Source organism: Astatotilapia calliptera, unplaced genomic scaffold (genome assembly GCF_900246225.1).
Source record: "Astatotilapia calliptera unplaced genomic scaffold, fAstCal1.2 U_scaffold_15, whole genome shotgun sequence".
Classification (NCBI taxonomy): Eukaryota; Metazoa; Chordata; class Actinopteri; order Cichliformes; family Cichlidae; genus Astatotilapia; species Astatotilapia calliptera.
In genome coordinates, this window is record NW_020535674.1 from 196,430 (window position 1) to 214,184 (window position 17,755).

General features: G+C 44.2%; 1 long non-coding RNA gene and 1 pseudogene across 1 annotated transcript; one reads left to right on the forward strand and one right to left on the reverse strand.

Moving 5' to 3' along the window:
• Positions 1–9,317: 9,317 nt before the first annotated feature.
• LOC113017563 (uncharacterized) lies at positions 9,318–12,164 on the reverse strand. The gene is made up of 3 exons (XR_003271503.1): positions 11,872–12,164; positions 11,442–11,568; positions 9,318–10,127 (listed from the first exon to the last, which is right to left on the reverse strand). It is a non-coding gene; the product is annotated as an uncharacterized LOC113017563 (long non-coding RNA).
• Positions 12,165–15,505: 3,341 nt separating this feature from the next.
• LOC113017571 (uncharacterized) lies at positions 15,506–15,620 on the forward strand (annotated as a pseudogene).
• The last annotated feature ends 2,135 nt before the right edge of the window (positions 15,621–17,755 follow it).

Consider the following 17,755-nt stretch of genomic DNA (forward strand, 5'->3'; position numbering starts at 1 on the left):
AACGTCTCAACCACTCTCCCCATGAGCCAGGAGTTGCGTGGAGAAGAACTGTCCACCAGCAGCACAAGATCTCCGACCACGAAGTTTCTCCTTAGTTTCAGCCACTTCTGGCGCTCTTGCAGAAGTGGAAGATATTCACGAGTCCATCTGGTCCAAAACAAATCTGCTAGATATTGAACCTGTCTCCATCTTTTTCTGGTGTATGCATCATTTTTGTTGAAGACACCTGGAGGCATGAGGGGCTGTGACTTAAGCAGCAACAGATGGCTCGGCGTTAAAGCTTCAACGTCATTTATGTCATCTGAGACGCTTGTGAGAGGTCTGCCATTAATGATGCTTTCAATCTCACACATTATTGTATGAAGACAATCTTCATTTGGCACTTGTTCCTTCAAGAGAGCGCTGAGAATTCGACGCACTGTTCGAATTTGTCTCTCCCAAACTCCACCTTGATGTGAAGCAGCCGGGCTGTTAAAAATCCACTTTATACCTTTTGGTTGTAGGACTCTTTCTATTTTGTCGTTATCCAGTCTTTGAATGGCTTCCCTCAACTCCCTTTCCGCTGCCACAAAGTTTGTGCCATTATCTGACCTCATGATGGTAACTTGACCTCTTCTGCAGATGAAACGTCGAATCGCGTTGATACAGGAGTCTGCGTCAAGACTGTCTGCAACTTCAATATGCACAGCTCTGAGAGTGAGGCAGGTAAACATGACACCATATCTTTTGACAGTACCCCGGCCCCGCTTGACATCAAATGGGCCAAAGTAGTCGACACCAGTGTTTGTAAACGGAGGTTTGTCTGGTAGAAGACGGTCTTCAGGTAAGTCTGCCATCTTCTGCTCACCAACCCTTCCAGAAATCCTACGGCAAGTTTGACATTTGTTGATTATCTTTCTAATTGCCGAATTGGCTTGAGGAATCCAATATCTGCATCGCAATTGCGCCAGCACATAATTGCGACCGCAGTGACCAGTTCGTTGATGGATGTCTCTCAAAATGATTTCAGAGATTTTGCTGTGTTTAGAAAGAATTGCTGGTTGTTTAGCATTTTCTGGCAAGCCTGATTTATTGAGTCTGCCGCCAACTCTCAGCATCCCCATCCCGAAGAACTGGGTCTAATTTGAACAGCTGGCTGCTACAACTGAGCTGTCCTCCCTTCTGTAGGATTTTGATCTCCTCTCCATGATGCTGTTTCTGGCTGAAACGAACGATTACTGATTCGGCAGCCTCAAGATCCTCCAAAGCAAGCGCTTTCTTTCCCATTGCAGATTTAAATGTCCTCATGTGCACTTGCAACTTTAACTTTTGCTTTTCAGAATCATTTTCATTTTTCTGTACTATTTTTGAGTACTGTTTTCTTTCTTCTTTTAACATCCACAGCACCTTCCTTAGCTTCATTATCCAGGCTACTGCTCTTTTCAGTTTATTCCAGTCTGAATAGTAGTCTATCACACGTTTCATTGGTTCCATGCCTTCCTCAACTGTCAGTATATTAACCGTTGCTGAAGTCTTGACTTCTGGATCATTTTGAAGGTTTTCCTTCTTTCTCACTGGCTGTTCTGGCCATTCGTTTTCATCTAGAAGATAGTTCGGCCCGTGAATCCATGAACCTCCTTCCAACAGATCTTTTGCCTTTAAGCCTCTGCTTGCTTGATCTGCAGGATTTTCTGCCGATGTCACATACTTCCATTGCGATGGCTTGGTTGCTTCTCGAATCAGTGAAACTCTATTTGCAACAAATGTTTTGAAGCGAGATGTTTCGCTATCAATGTATCTAAGCACAGTTGTGCTGTCCGTCCAAAAGACTGATTGTTGCAGAGGAACTTGAAGTTCTTGTCGCAGTAATCTGTCCATCCTCACTGAAATCACTGCTGCAGTCAGCTCAAGCCTAGGAATTGTGACTTGCTTGAGCGGAGAAACTCTGGATTTCCCAATGAGAAAGGCACAATGTCTCTTGCCTTGTCTATTTTCCATCAACAGGTAAGAGACAGTTCCATATGCGTAATCTGAAGCATCGGAAAAATGGTGCAACTGCGCAACAACAGTGCATCCGAAACCTGTAGGCTTTAGGCATCTACTCACATGGAAGTTGGAGAGGAGTACAATGTCTTCTTTCCATTTTTTCCAAATTTTTGCATGCTTTTCATTGATCTCTTTGTCCCAACCATGCTGCTCTTTACAGAGATCTTTCAACAAAAGCTTTGCAGGCAAGATGACTGGTGCTAGAAAGCCAAGAGGGTCATAAATTGAATTAATGACTGACAAAATGCCTCTTCGTGTCATTGGCTTGTCTTGCAACCTTATAGTGTAAGTGAAGTTATCTGTTTCTGTGTTCCACTGTACACCTAGAGTTCTCTCAACTGGCAAAGTGTCATGCCTAAGATCCAGATCTTTCACTTCGTTGGCTCTGTGTTCTTCAGGAATTGACATCAACACTTTCCTACTGTTACTTGTCCATTTTGTTAATGTAAACCCTCCACTGGTACACAGAGCACAAAGATCACTGACTAATTTCACTGCAGCTTCTTCTGTAGCTACACTTTTAAGACAGTCATCTACGTAGAAGTTGCACAGGACTGTCTGAACAGCTTCTGGCGATGCTTCTTCCTTGTGATCTTCTGCCGTTCTTCTTAGCGCATATGAGGCGACACTTGGTGAGGAAGTAGCTCCAAAGAGGTGCACCATCATCCTATATTCCTTCATGGGCTCATCCAGCTTGCCATCTGGCCACCAGAGAAAACGAAGAAGATCAGCATCTCTTTCTGGTACGTTGACTTGGTAAAACATTGATTCAATGTCTGCCATCAGCGCTACTGGCTCTTCACGGAATCTTAAAAGAACACCCACCAGTGTGTTAGTCAGATCCGGTCCCTGCAGTAACTCCTTGTTTAGAGACATATCCTGGTATGAAGCCGTACAGTCGAACACGACCCGTAACTTTCTCTTCTTCGGGTGATACACCCCATGGTGTGGTGTATATAGAACACTCTGTTGTCGTCACGGCTCAACTGGTGGTCTGGCACTGGAACTGCATAGCCCTTGGTGATGATGTTTTCCATGAAGCACTTATAATCTTCAAAAAACTGAGGATTCTTCTTAAACTTTCTGAACAAACATGCTATCCGCTGCTCCGCAACACAATGGTTGTTTGGCATTTGAAGATTCTCATTCTTAAGTGGCAATCCAATGTTATAGTGTCCATTTTCGAAGGTCATTGTCTTTTCTACCGCTCGTAGAAACTGTTTGTCTTCTTGTGACATTTCCTCTTTGTCATCATAATTACGTTCTGAAAAATCGATGTTATACTGTTGGACCAGTAGCTTCTCAACTTCCACTAAGGAGATTCGGCTCACTGAGAAATGCGGTTCTTTGTTTTCTGAGTCATTTAGTTCTTTTCTTATGGGTCCATTCACAACCCAACCAATGGTGGTCTTCACTGCATAAGGACCTCCATTTTGTCCATTAATGACACGCCATGGCTCCATTGCTTTTGCACAGTTGGCTCCTATAAGCAGGTCTACATTAGCCTCTATCTCTGGTAGCCTCACTTCATGTAGATAAGGCCACTTCTGGATGTCTGACTGCTTGGGTATGTTTCCACTACTCACAGGTATACTATTGTGAGTGAACACCTTGGGTAAGTCAACGAACTTGGAATCTTCCAACCCACACACTTCCAGGTCTGATATAACAAAACTGTTCATGAGTTTCTGTTCTCCTGGTTTTTCTTGACTCATGGTACTTAGAAGTATCCGTGTAGGCTTTCCTTTAACATTCAGTTTCCTTTGTAGATCTTCCGTGCAGAATGTTGCCGTGCTTCCCGGGTCCAAAAAGGCATATGTCTCTATATATTTATCACTCATTTTAGATTTGATCCTGACTGGTACTATAGAGAGCACACACTCCTCTTCTCCGGCCCCTGTAAGCCCACAAGTCTCTTGACTGACAGGAACTTGAGCACAAGGTGCCTCATTACCATCAGTAACATCCTCCCTTTCTGTTTCCACAGAACTTTCTTTTCTCCCCATGTGCAGAATGTCTGGGTGCTTTAGTGAACACTCTTTACATTCCATTCTGCGCTTGCAGAACTTGCTGAGATGCCCAGAAACCAAACATCCAAAACAGAGTCCCTTTGACTTCAAGAAATCCACACGTTCTTTGTGTGGTTGATTCTTAATCTTTCCACAAGAAGCAAGAGTGTGAGGCTGCTGACAATACAAACATGGCTTCTCAAAGGCACTTGCTGTCTTGATTGAATTTTCAGTTTTAACGTTTGTTTTTTGCAGTCTTTTGTTCTCGGCGGAAATGTTGGTGGCAAAACTGCTTCCTCGAAACTCCTTTGCTGGATATTTTTCCTTTTGGTCAGTCTTTCCACTTGTCGCTGCACGGTTGTCTGGGATATTACCAAAGAGTGGATCCATAGCTATTTTAGCCTGGCGGTCTATAAAGTTCACCAAATCTGCAAATCTTGCTCTTTTGCCCCTCTTTTCTTGGAGTTCAAATGCTTCTACGCGCCAACGTTCTCTGGTTTTGTAGGGCAGCTTGGATATCACTGTGCGTAGATTGGTTGGATTATCCATCTCTTCCAAAAATTCAACATCCTCCATGGTGTTGCGACAGCCAGTCAGGAACATAGCATAGGCATTTAATGCCTTTGCATCGTCATTTTTCACTTGCGGCCATTTGAGTGCTTTCTCAATGAATGCGCTTGCGATCCTTAGCTCATCTCCATAGTGCTTATGTAGCAACCGTCTGGCCTCACGGTAACCTTTGCTAGGAGTCATGTGTACACAACTGCGAATTAGCTCCTGTGGTTCGCCAGCAGTGAACTGTTCCAAAAAATACAGCTTATCTTGCTCGTTATCAGTCTTTTGCTCTACTGCATGTTCGAAGGCTCTTATGAAGGCCTTATACTGTAGTGCATCACCTTTAAAAACCGGAATGTCCTTTGATGGCAACTGAGCCAACTGCTGCTGTTTCACAAGTAACTCAGTGATTACATTCTGTTTCTGCATGACTGACAATAGATCATCACTTCTGTCAACGTGAGCATTAAGCCCATGAGTGGAGACTGGATGAGACAGTTGTGGTACCTGTGAGTTTTGCACTTGTGAATTAGCGTGACTACTCACATCAGCTTGTTGTGGGAGCATTATGCCAACTCTTTCCTTTTTAACTTCTCGACCTTGCGATCTTTGTATTGACACATAACTGCTCAGACCATCTTCAGATCTTTCATATTCTTTGAGCACCTTTAATTTTGCTTGACTTTCCGCTAGTGCAGTCTCCAACTCTAACTCTTCATTTTCCGCTTTGACTCTTGCTGTTTCCAGCTCAAGATGTTGCCTAATCCTGGCCAACTCCAACTCAAGTTCTTGCCTTTTCTTCAATGCTGCGGCTCGTTCCAGCAAGGCTGCGTGTTCTGCCTCCTGTTTAGCACGAGTGGAGGAAACTCTAGATGTTGTAGATGCTCGGCTGACTTGAGACCCACGCGAGCTATGAACTGCATCCTTTCTAGCTCCAACCTGTGATGCGCTGTCATCTGGGTTAACAGCTTCTTCCAAGTCATCTGTAATGTGCTCCTGCTGCTCAGCTTCATTTGGAATCATATGCTTATGATCCTCTGCGATCCATTTCTTTGTTGTTTGCATAAACTCTCTTATAGATGCCATTTTGGGCTCAAACCAATTGTCCTGGTCAAATATTTTTTCTTCTTCAGACAAAAGGCTCATAACCTGGTTATTGTGACTGTGAAACTCATTCAGAGCCAATGCAAAGTCACTTTCCATTATTTCTTTCACATTTTGAAGGTTCTGAGCATCACTCATCATTATCTTTATCTCCTTTATTTTGCCTGTGATTGTTCCTAATGTTCGTCTTCTTAAGGCAATCCATCTGTGTAATTTTTCTTCCAAAGCTTTCTCTGTTAACTTGCATGTTCTTCCCACCTCTTTCCTCCGCCATCTTATAAGTTGCCGGGGTTTATTGGCTCAATTAGCATGCACTATTTGTCTTCTGCTTAGAATCTTTAATAGACATAGTGTAAACCATCTTCATAACATGCCAAAAACTCCGCATAGACCGCATCAAATCTTGTTTTACAACATGCAGTCCCACAGACAAAGAAAGAAAAAAGAGATCGGGTTTGACGATAACACGCAGTTAAGTTTCACTTTCGTTTTCCACTAGACTTAACAAGCCTCCAAAAAACGTCTTTTTCTTCTTACTGCACGAAGTACTAAGAGAGTTTGTTACCTTCTTCTACAGAATAATCCAAAGAATTATCCGGTTCGGTGCCAGCATCCTTAAGCAGTGCCTCTTACTTTCCGTTAGGTTGCTCCCTTCCGTCCGAGCGCCATGCAGCCGATCCTCCACATGTCGGTGAAGCTCAGTTTTTTGACTTATGTAGCGGCGGCACTCCGTCCCTATTTCACTCTTCTGTACCGCCATTAGGAGTCAGTCCGGCAACATGCATTGAAACGCGAGCAAGTCCAAGTATCCTTCTTGCAAACAATATGTTTATTGACACTTTTAGTTTACATGGCAAGACTCGGTCAAAAAACTGTGTCGCTTCCAGCTTATCCAACTCCTCAACTACGTAACTACAGTGCGCCGGAAGCTCAAAATACTAAAAAGCGCTTTAGAATGTTGCACTTCTCTATTCTATACATTTAACAAACAGTATTTTAAAATCAACTAGAATTATATTCTTAACATCAAACATATATATTTCTCCTCTAATCATTTTACCAGTACCAATAAAATTAACCTTTAATTGGCTCTTACACAAACTGTGTCACTCCTGTTCCTTTCGAGCCTATCCATGAAACTAGGAAGATTGGTGTCTCTGTGCTCAATAACTCCAAGGATCCAAAGACTGTTTTAGACTCAGATGGTTGTGAGCTACAAACTGAAATGAAGGGTCCTGAGGGTTCGGTTAAAAATGAACTGTGTGTTCCCCAGCCCTCAGCTCAGTTAGCCGCCCGGCCTAAAGCCCAGTCGCCGCCTCCACCACCACCATCACTACACCCAGCCATTCAGGCTGCTACTCAGTCAGACATTCATAGCCCTGCCGTTAATACACTCTGTAGCTGAGCCACTAGCTGCCCGACCCGCAGCCACTTCAGCCACTCCTCCACCCGTTACACCTCCACTACAACCGTCACTGCAGTCTCTAGTGCAGTCTCCAGTGTCCCCAGTGCAGCATCCCTTAGCACAGTCATCCACTCAATCACCAGCTCCACTTTCCCCTCAACTATCACTACCACCTCTAGCTCAGTCTCCTGTGCACTCACCTCTGGTTCATTCTCCTGTGAAGTCATCAACTCCACTGCCTACTCCACTCTCACCACCTCCGTTACAACAGACATCAGTTCAGTCCCCTGTGCCAGTGCAGACGCCCTCAGTTCAGTCTCCCGTGCAGTTATCTACTTCACCACCATCAGTAGCTCAGCTCCCACTCTCATCCGCATCTCCAGTAGCTCAGCTCGCACCTGAACCATTGGCCCAGTCCCCGATAGCAATACGGTCTTCTGTTCGGCTTAACATTCAGCCAGGGGTCCCAAACCTCTCTGGCTCTACATCAGCTCCTGCTGGAAGCTCGGATGAGCTCATCCAGGACTCCGCGGCTCCCATGCCGCCATCTACCTCGTCCGCTGGGGGTTCCAGTGAGCCCGGCCAGCACCTCCTCGTCTCCGCTGGAGGGTCCGAGGGGCCCGTTCAGCCTCCTGTCTCCGCTGGAGGGTCCGAGGGGCCCGTTCAGCCTCCTGTCTCCGCTGGAGGGTCCGAGGGGCCCGTTCAGCCTCACGCCGCATCAGCTGGAGGGCCCGAGGAGCCTGTCCAGCCGCCACCTGCGACCGCCTCGTCGTCGCCTGGTCCGGCTGCATCTGCCTCTGCTTCTGGTCCAGCTTCGGCTTCAGCCTGTGCTCCCCCTGGTCCGGCCTCCGAGTCTTCGTCCTCGTCTGGTCCGGCCTCCGAGTCTTCGTCCTCGTCTGGTCCGGCCTCAGCCTGTGCTTCGCCTGGTCCTGCCTCGTCTGGTCCTGTGCCCACCAGGCCATGGCCAGCACGCCTGAGACTGGAGGGCCGCCGCTGCCTTCCGCGCGGTCGGCCCCCTGAACTGCTCCGTTGTCTCCTTCGCCGCCGCCGCTGCCTTCCGCGCGGTCGGCCTCCTGAACTGCTCCGTTGTCTCCTTCGCCGCCGCCGTTGCCTTGCGCACGGCCGGCCTCCTGAACTGTTTCCACGTCGCCGCCGTTGCCTTGCGCACGGCCGGCCTCCTGAACTGTTTCCGCGTCGCCGCCGTTGCCTTGCGCACGGCCGGCCTCCTGCACTGTTTCCGCGTCGCCGCCGTTGCCTTGCGCACGGTCGGCCCCCTGAACTGGTTCAACGTCTCCGCCGTTGCCTTCCGCATGGTCGGCCCCCTGAACTGCTCTGTGTTTGGGTTGTTTTCTTGGGCTCCGGTGTTTGCTGTGCTCTTCTTTTGTTTTCTGTTCCGAGCCCTCCGTCCTGGGCCCCCGCCGCCCGCCCTGGGTTGTTTTCTGTTTGGTTTTGTTTTTCTGTGTTTGGGCTGTCTGGAGCCAGCCCTTGAGGGGGGGTACTGTCACGGTCCTGGGTCTCCTGACCCAGCGTTTTTAGTTCTTTGTGATTTTTGTATTATTGTACTTGTGTGTGATTTATTCTATGGCTTCTAGTTTTGATCCCTTGCCCTTCATGTCTCTCTGTGTCCCCTCTGTTCTGTGTAATTGTGTGTCTTTGCATGTTTGAGTTTCTTGTTTTCTGTCACTCTGCATTGTGCATTATGTTCTCATGGTTGGTTTTTTGTTACTCTCTCTAGTCTAGTCTCTTGTGTTCCCAGCTGAGTATTTCCCTGTGTATTTTGGTTCTTAGACCTCTGCCTTATGGTTTATGTCTCTGTATTTCTTAGTTGCTGTCTCCACTGTGTCAAGTTCGCGTCTCTGTGTGATACTTCCTGTTTTACTTTGATGGTCCGTGTCTCATGTGAATGCGTCCTGCTTTGCTTGTCTCGTCAGTCCTGATTTCTCCCAGCTGTGCCCTCCTTCTGTGTCTCATTCCCCTCGTTACTTCCCAGTGTATTTAAACCCTGTGTTTCTCTGAGTCAGTGTCGCGTCGTCCCTCATGCTGTGTGGATCTCCCTGTGTGTCTCTCTGTGAGTTTTCCAAGTTCCCAGTTTAGATTAGTTTGTATGTTTTTTCCCTGCCAGCAAATAAAGCTGAGTTTTGAGTTCACCTCCCTGAGTCTGTGAGTCCTGCACTTTGGGTCCAACTCCTGCCTGCCGCACAGCGATTCATGACAGAAACAGCTCATGTGTGTTCAGTGAAATGTGTGTGATCATGAGACTAGTCATTGACATCGTCCAGACTGTAAAAGTATCACAGAAACACAGTCACCTTTGGCACTGCGTCACAAGCCAGCCATGGCTGATGACAGAATCACTGAACAAGTGGCAGCATGTTACTGTTACGACATGTTAATGCTTTGGACCACAAACTCAAAGCAACACGAGCTTCAGGAATCGTTCGATGTTCTGTGATTACTTTGCAGTTTTAGAGAGATTCAAATTCATTGTGTGTTTAGCTACAGGTTAACAGTCTTCACAGCTAAGTTTTGCTTCCACCAAAGAGAAAAGAAAAAATAATATTAGGGGCTTTCCTGAACATACTTAACACTAGTTGTTAGCCGTCTAAGACCAGAATGTCTCTTGCAAAGTGTACAGGTAAATTATTTTCACAATCAACTGCAACATATCTGTTAGTGAGGAGATTACCAGTATACTGGCATCTGGGTTTTCTGGCTCCCTCCTTCCTTAGTTCACACTTAACAACTTTGAACTTCTTGTGACTTTTTGTCATTTGAAGTGTTTCATCAAATATTCCCTCAACACAAATGTTTTTGATCTCACTTGGATTATCAAGGATGAACGTGTTGGTATCTTTACAGCTGTTGTCAACATTGTAGATCTGTTTCCTTCTTATAACCGTATCACAATCCATTGCAGTCATCTTGGCGTTTATGTGCTGTCTTCTAAACTGGCCATAGCGGGTTTCTTCAAGCGTTGAACTCTCAGTGGCAATGAGCAGCAAACAGATAAACAGGATCCTCATTATTACCTGGTGAAGAAAAAACAGAAACAATATTCTGATTGAGAATTTTATCCAGAAAAAGCACAAATTATTGCAACAAATATGTAATAAATTTGAGTCTACATGCTAACTTGTGGTTCCTAAAGTAGAATGGGAAGTGATAGGTTTGTAGCATAAACCACAGTTTACTACACAGCAAAAATCAAGACACAAGTAGGCAAAGTTCTTTGTGTTACTCATGCATGAGGGAGACCTGCCTGGAGCCAAGTGTCTCTCTGAAGAGGAGTGAACGCACCCCCCTCTTCATGCTACACAGAGTTGTTACAGACCTCCTAGGATGAGACATTCTTTCAATCTACAAATGAATATATACTTCTAAGCATATATAAATATATATTTCTAAGCATAAATGACAATCCAACAATACAAATCTAACAGGAAGCAGAGGCTTCAACTATCACCCAGCCCTCTCCTGTTGAGCCTGCTCCTATTCTGGCTTCAAGCCCAGCAAGAAGCGTCGGATCAGCTGCTGAATGATTGCTTAGTTACTTTGCTTTTGTCTTTGGGTGCTCAGGGACTTCTCATACACTCCTTCCCCTTCATTCATATTCTACTGTTACATACACTATGTTGCCAAAAGATTCTGTTCCTCTGCTTTCACACACACATATAAACTTGAATTACATCCTATTTTTAATCCATATGATGTCGACCTCCCTGTAAATGCTTTCCACAGCGTTTAGGAGTGTATGGGGAATTTATGAGGTCAGCCACTGATCTCACACATTAACTTGCAGTCTCTGCTCTATTTATGAGCAGTTCTTTCAGGTTGAGATCAGGACTCTGTGCAGGCCAAACTCGCTCATCCATGTCTTTATGGATCTTGTTTTGTGCACTGGTGTGCAGTGACGTTGGAACAGGAAGGGGCCATCCCCAAACTGTTCCCACAGACTATGGAGCATGAACGTATCATAAGTGTTTTGGTGTGTAGAAGCATTAAGAGTATCTTTTACTGGAACTAAGGGGCCGAGTCTTAAATTGCTGTTGAATCTAAATGTCTTATAGTGAGACACATTAGAATTTTGATTTTGTCTTTTCACAAACTGATCGCCAGCCAGAAATCTTTACATCACACAATGAAACAATTTGCAAGAACTTAAACGTCGACTCGGACATGAAATCATCATAAATGTAAACGCTGGAAGCTTTCCTCACATCTCCTCGTGTATTGTGGCTTGGTCTGTAATAACAAATCTGCACTGCACATCTGAAAACGAATAAAACTCAACTCAAGAACCTCACGACCTTTGCTGCACTAAAAGGCATCCAGCATGAGATTACCTTATTTTTGCTTCACTGATGAGTGAATGAGTGGTTGTTGGTTGGTTGGTTGGTTGGTTGGTTGGTTAACCTGCAGCGGTTCAGGCACAAGTGGGTCGTGTGGAGCAGCAGGTGAAAGGCTCTGAAGCTGGCGAAAGATTACAATAAATCAAATACATGACTGAATAGGCAACATCTGATAGTCAGTGTGAATGAAAATGAAAGATTATCTAACATAAAGACTGGTCTCAAACTGTACATGCATGTAGCTTATGCAGGATTTGTGTGCTCACAGAACCCAGATAATGTCAGCATGTTTTTAAGCCCGTGTCTGGATTGTAAAAGTAGGTAAAGTGTGGCAGGAGCGAGGGTTGTTATACTTCCTTGGAGGTGTAGAACATGAGCCTGTTGAGAATTAAATATTTTTATTGCACAAACAAAACATTCTTACCAAATGAGGAGCGAAGACTCGAGATGAGCAGAGTGTAGCTGAGACACGCTGTTACGTTCAAGTCAGTCAAACTGGAACAAAGAACACTTGGTTCTTGTCACTTTCATTTTTATACATTTCAGCAGCACCGCCTTATGTAATCATTTAAATTATCACCTACATCACCAGTGCACCAGTTCTAAGAAAATGTACCACTTCTCTGTTTGTGTTTCAGAAACTTAATGCAACATGACCACAGCATCACGCAAATGTAGTTTGTCACTCATAGCTGGCTTTTCTACTGTTTTACGAAAAAAAAAGTTTTCTTGCATATTTGCAGGCCAAACAATCAGGTTGAACGATCAGGCTTGACGCCTCCATTTCTACCTGTTCGTGTTTCCAAAGTAGAATCACTGTGGCGATCGCTTTAAAGGCTGGCTTTCATTGTTACATTGTGTTCATACCTAAATACTAAGAGAAAGTTCATATGTGTGTCCTCATTAGGACCGGGATTTGTGTTGGTGTGTGGGACTGTTTCCTAAGGTTTATACTGTTACTGGTTATAATGTGACAATGTGTTTCAGCTATTTTACAGAGTAACACAAAAGTAGAATAAAATAGAATAATCCTTTAATTGTCCCACAAGGGGAAATTTGGTTGTAACAGCAGCCAAAAAGACACATATACAAACAAACAGGACACAGGACACAGAACAGAAACATACACAATTTTTCTTACATATTTACATTAAGGACAATGGTTACTATAAACAGAGAGTACTGTACAGTTATTAAATTAAATAAAAATAATTACAGGTAAGAGGCAAACCAGGTTGTAGTGCGAATTGGTTAATTAACTAACTTATTGCAGTTACAGCATTGATGTAAACATCTATGTTTGTTGGGAGCAGTTCTGATTGTACAGTCTGACAGCTGCAGGGAGGAAGGACCTGCGGAAACGCTCCTTCATGCATCTAGGATGCAGCAGTCTCTCACTGAAGGAGCTCTGCAGTTCAGCAACATCTACATGCATGGGGTGGGAGACTCTGTCCATCAGAGATGTTATTTTGGCCAGAGTCCTTCTGTCTCCCACCACCTGCACTGGGTCCAGGGTGCATCCCAGAACAGAGCTGGCCTTCCTGATGAGTTTATCCAACCTCTTCCTCTCAGCTGCCGATAAACTGCTGCTCCAACATACCACACTGTAAAAAATGACAGATGTAATGTGTAAATAATGCATTGCAATACTTTTAAGAACACTGTTCTGTGTAATGCATTACTTTTTTGACTAGGTTCATGTTTCCCCAGTATTGAACTCTATAAGAACGGGCGATGCCTCCAACATGCACAAACATTTGACCCACAGCATGCAATTCATCTGCATGAATGTAATGCCTTTAATATGCTGCTTAGAGATGGTTGTAGATCTCAACGTGGAGCCAGTTACAACCCAATAAGAATCAATAAGAGAATCATATTGATAAGTGATATTGAGAATGCCATCCCTACCTGCTTGTGTGTCACCCTACTTGCTCATAGGGGTTCATATAATTGTTGGGTCTTCTGTTGTCCTTGTATTACTGTAGGGTTTTATCGTACAATATAAAGCACCTTTGTGATTTGGTTCTATAAAAATAAAGTTTAATTAAAAATAATATTTTTTCCGCTGTGCCTTGGCTCAGCCGGTTTCTCTTTTTGGTAATAACCTCTCCATCTCTGGAGAAAAACCCTTTCACGTGGTACTAAGTAGGCAGGGGTTTAAGGGTATCCCACAGAAAGCCTGTAAAGATTTGGATAGATGCACCTCTGCTTAGATTATATAGATTAGGTGTTGTTGTACCCCAGTTGCTTGGCACACACACAAAAAGAGGTGAAAAAGGTGAATCTCCAACATGAGCAGAAGAATTTTGCAGGGATCCAATAGCACATACAGTGGTCCCTCACTGTTTCGCTGATTTTTTCTTGTTTGTTGCATTTTTTATTTATTTTTTTAAGTGCATTGTATTCTGCGTCCTGACTGGCTGTAGACAATTAGACCATTGTCAATCAATCTCGTGTTGTGTCTCCTGTACAGTACAGAATGCGTTCAGCTGGTCAAATTTACATAAAGCTTCGATCGCTAGCAGTGTGACTCTGACGTGCTGTACTGTATGTTTGTAAGTTTTCTCCCCAACAAACACAACAATGTCGACAAAACATCGTCACCGGCGGGTGCCTTTGGTTTCCTTCTATAACACTGGACTTATTTTTCTACAAGACTTTGAGAGTGTTCAAACAAGAGAGAAAAGTGTGAAAATGTTCATGCCTGCCTGGGAAAAGTGTATAAAGTGTGTAGTGAGGGGTTTTACAGCCTTAAAACATCTATAATAATTGTAAAAAATAAAGTTGGCTACTTCATGGATTTCATACTTCATGGATGCTTCATAAAAAACGTACTGGATTTCTCCACAAATGTTCAGTATGTCCCATCATTATTTATTTTCCTGTGTGCAGATCCCGTGGAGAAAACAATGTTGTGGTGAGCTGTTCAGGATTAATTCTAAAGTGTGTGAAGTGTGAAGTGGTTTGGATCTGTCAATGCCCTGTGGAATATCGCTCGCTATCATAATGAACAATAAGCTCATTTTTAACTTTGTTTCTTGAAAGGATATATTTTGCAAACTCTTGAGTCATGAGTTCTGTAGCTGCGTCTTTGGCTCAGTGAATTTGAATATCTTACTTTCACAGCTGTCTGTTGCTTATCTCTGCTCAGATATAGCGTTCTCATTTCTGGTTTTTTAATCAGTATAAAATGGTTTGTAAGGAACTTACAAAGCAGTTTCACCACTGAGCACCATATATGGTTAGTCTTTCTTTTACAGGCATTTATCAGAAATGCATCATCACTACCAGTATGAAGACAATGACTGCAGCGCTATTTGATCAGAATATGTTGTCTTTATATTGCTTGTTTTATGCTAGCATCTTCTTGCAATTGGGGCCTTCATTTGTTTCTCTATTTGGCTCCAGGAAGGAAACTATAAAATACTACAAGGTCAAATATCAACCATGGCTTTCGCTCTAGCATCCACATCACATAGACTATCTAGTCTTTTTATGCGGTACATGATCCCAGTTGTAGCAGAGTAACAAGCACATTACACATTTTAAGATTACTTTGATGCTTTTTTTTCTGATTTTGAAGTTTTCTCAGGTGTATGTTCAGGACAATTACTGGAAGCCACATTTCCTTACCCTTACCTCTAATGAATCTCTGTAGCCAATAAAGGCCCAAATACAGCTGCCCTCAGTTCTTATAACATACCAAAAGTTTGTCATGGCCTGAGGCATCTCATAGTAACGTGAAAGGTATCTTTCCGCATCCTTATGAGATGCTCCAGATTCCCATTTGAAAACAACCGAACGCTGCTCGCAGCAGTAACACACACTTGGAGCAGAGGCTCCTAACATTAACTCTATCCATAACTTTAACCTTAACCCTATCAGGTAGTGTTTTTCAAAGCGATTCATGATTAGAACAAAAAGCACATTTACATGTATAGATTCATTCCAAACGGCTCTCATGCCTCCAAACGCATACTGATGATTTGTCACAAGCATCGTTACCTGTTGGGATGAGAACGTGTTGTTTCCAAATGTAATTAATGTATTAATTAATTAATGTACCACCCTGAACGCGCCCGATCTCGTCTGATCTCGGAAGCTAAGCAGGGTCGGGCCTGGTCAGTACTTGGATGGGAGACCGCCTGGGAATACCAGGTGCTGTAAGTTTTTGCACTTCCACACACAAACTGCAGAGGGCGCTACTGTTTAGTAAGAAACTTCATGACCTCTCTTCTAATTTTTTGCTTGTGTACCGTTAAAAAATTAAAACAACAATCATCTCTGCAGCTTATTGGAGACACCTTTGTGATTCTGTTGTAGAGCAGAGCAGAGGCAGACATTTGATACACCCGGGGCTTAGCCCTAAAGGGTAGTATCAGAATCAGAATCAGAAAGGGTTTTATTGCCAAATGTTGAGCAGGTTTACAACATTAGGAAATTGCTGCGGTGCTTCAGTGCAAACATAGTGTCATAAATTGCGCTTAAATAGACATGAAAAAAATAAAAGTAAGAATAAGAATTTAAAGTGCTACGTAGAAAGATATATGCATGAGATATACATGAGATATATACATGAGAATAAGAATTAAGAGTGCTACGTAGAAAGATATATACATGAGTGCAGGTGGTGATCAGTGCTAAACATGGAATGATGCAGTGAACACAGCGTAGGATCATGTGTTAGTGGTGGGAACAGTCATACGGTTATTGTTCATGAGTCCAACAGCAGAGGGGAAGAAACTGTTCTTATGGCGAGAGGTTCTGGTGCGAATGGACCGGAGCCTCCTGCCTGAGGGGAGCAGGTCAAACAGACTGTGTCCAGGGTGAGAAGGGTCAGCTGAGATCCGAGCTGCACGCCGCAATGTCCTGGAGGTGTACAGGTCCTGCAGAGATGGGAGTCTGCAGCCAATCACCTTCTCAGCAGAGCGCACAACACGCTGCAGTCTCTGTTTGTCCCTGATAGTGGCTCCAGCGTACCACACAGTGATGGAGGAGGTGAGGATGGACTCGATGATTGCAGTGTAGAACTGCATCATCGTCCGTGTTGGCAGGTTGAATTTCTTCAGCTGCCTCAGGAAGTACATCCTCTGCTGGGCTTTCTTAATGACGGAGGTGATGGTGGGCTCCCACTTCAGGTCCTGGGTGATGGTGGTACCCAGGAAGCGGAATGAGTCCACAGAGATGATGGGGGTGTCAGTCAGGATGATGGGGGGGAGTGGAGCTGTGTGCTTCCTGAAGTCCACAATAATCTCCACTGTTTTCTGGGCATTCAGCACCAGGTTGTTGTGGCTGCACCAGGACACCAGACGTTCAACCTCCCTCCTGTAGGCAGACTCATCCCCGTCCGAGATGAGCCCAATAACGGTGGTGTCATCTGCAAACTTAATTAGCTTGACAGACTGGTGGGTGGAGGTGCAGCAGTTGGTGTACAGGGAGAAGAGCAGAGGAGAAAGAACACAGCCCTGAGGGGAGCCGGTGCTGATGGTCCGAGAGTCCGAGACATCCGGGACTTGGGGGGTGGGGGGGAAGAAATGACTGAAAGATTAATTGGCTCTGTTTTGAGTTCATATTCATATAGGGAAAAATATATCACATGTGCAGGACACCTTAAAGTAGTTTTTTAATTAAGCAGCAAGGCAGAACAAAGTCGGGGCTGTATCAAGACACGAGGACTAAACCCCAATTCAACCAGACCCAGAACTGATCCGGAATTAAAACAGGACTACAACAGTTCAGAAGCAGGACTACTTAGGATTTAACCAAGACAGAACCAGAATCAGAGCTAGATGATAGTAGCACTAAAAATCATCATAGACCTGCACTACACTTATTTTTTAATTCTACCAAAGTCCACTATTTAGATTCAGAAAAGTTTAGATAATTATTTAACCTTGTTGTGCAAACAAGCCTGCAAAACTTAATAAATATAGAATTTGAAAAATAACAAACCTAACAAGAAACACTAGGTACGAGATACATGAGGACCTATGATACGCTGATACTTTTGGTAAACAACCATTTGACTAACATGTGTGTCTCATCTGCTCTTGTTCATCTCTGTTCTGTCCTCTCTCTCTCTCTCTCTCTCTCTCTCTCTGTTCCTCTCTCTCCCTCTCTGCTCCTCTCTCTCCCTCTCTGCTCCTCTCTCTCCCTCTCTCTCTCTCTCTCTCTGTTCCTCTCTCTCCCTCTCTGCTCCTCTCTCCCTCTCTCTCTCTCTCTCTCTCTCTCCCTCCCTCTCTCTCCCTCTTTGTGCTGACAATCAAACCAAACACCAACATCATCAAATATACAGTTGAAACCAG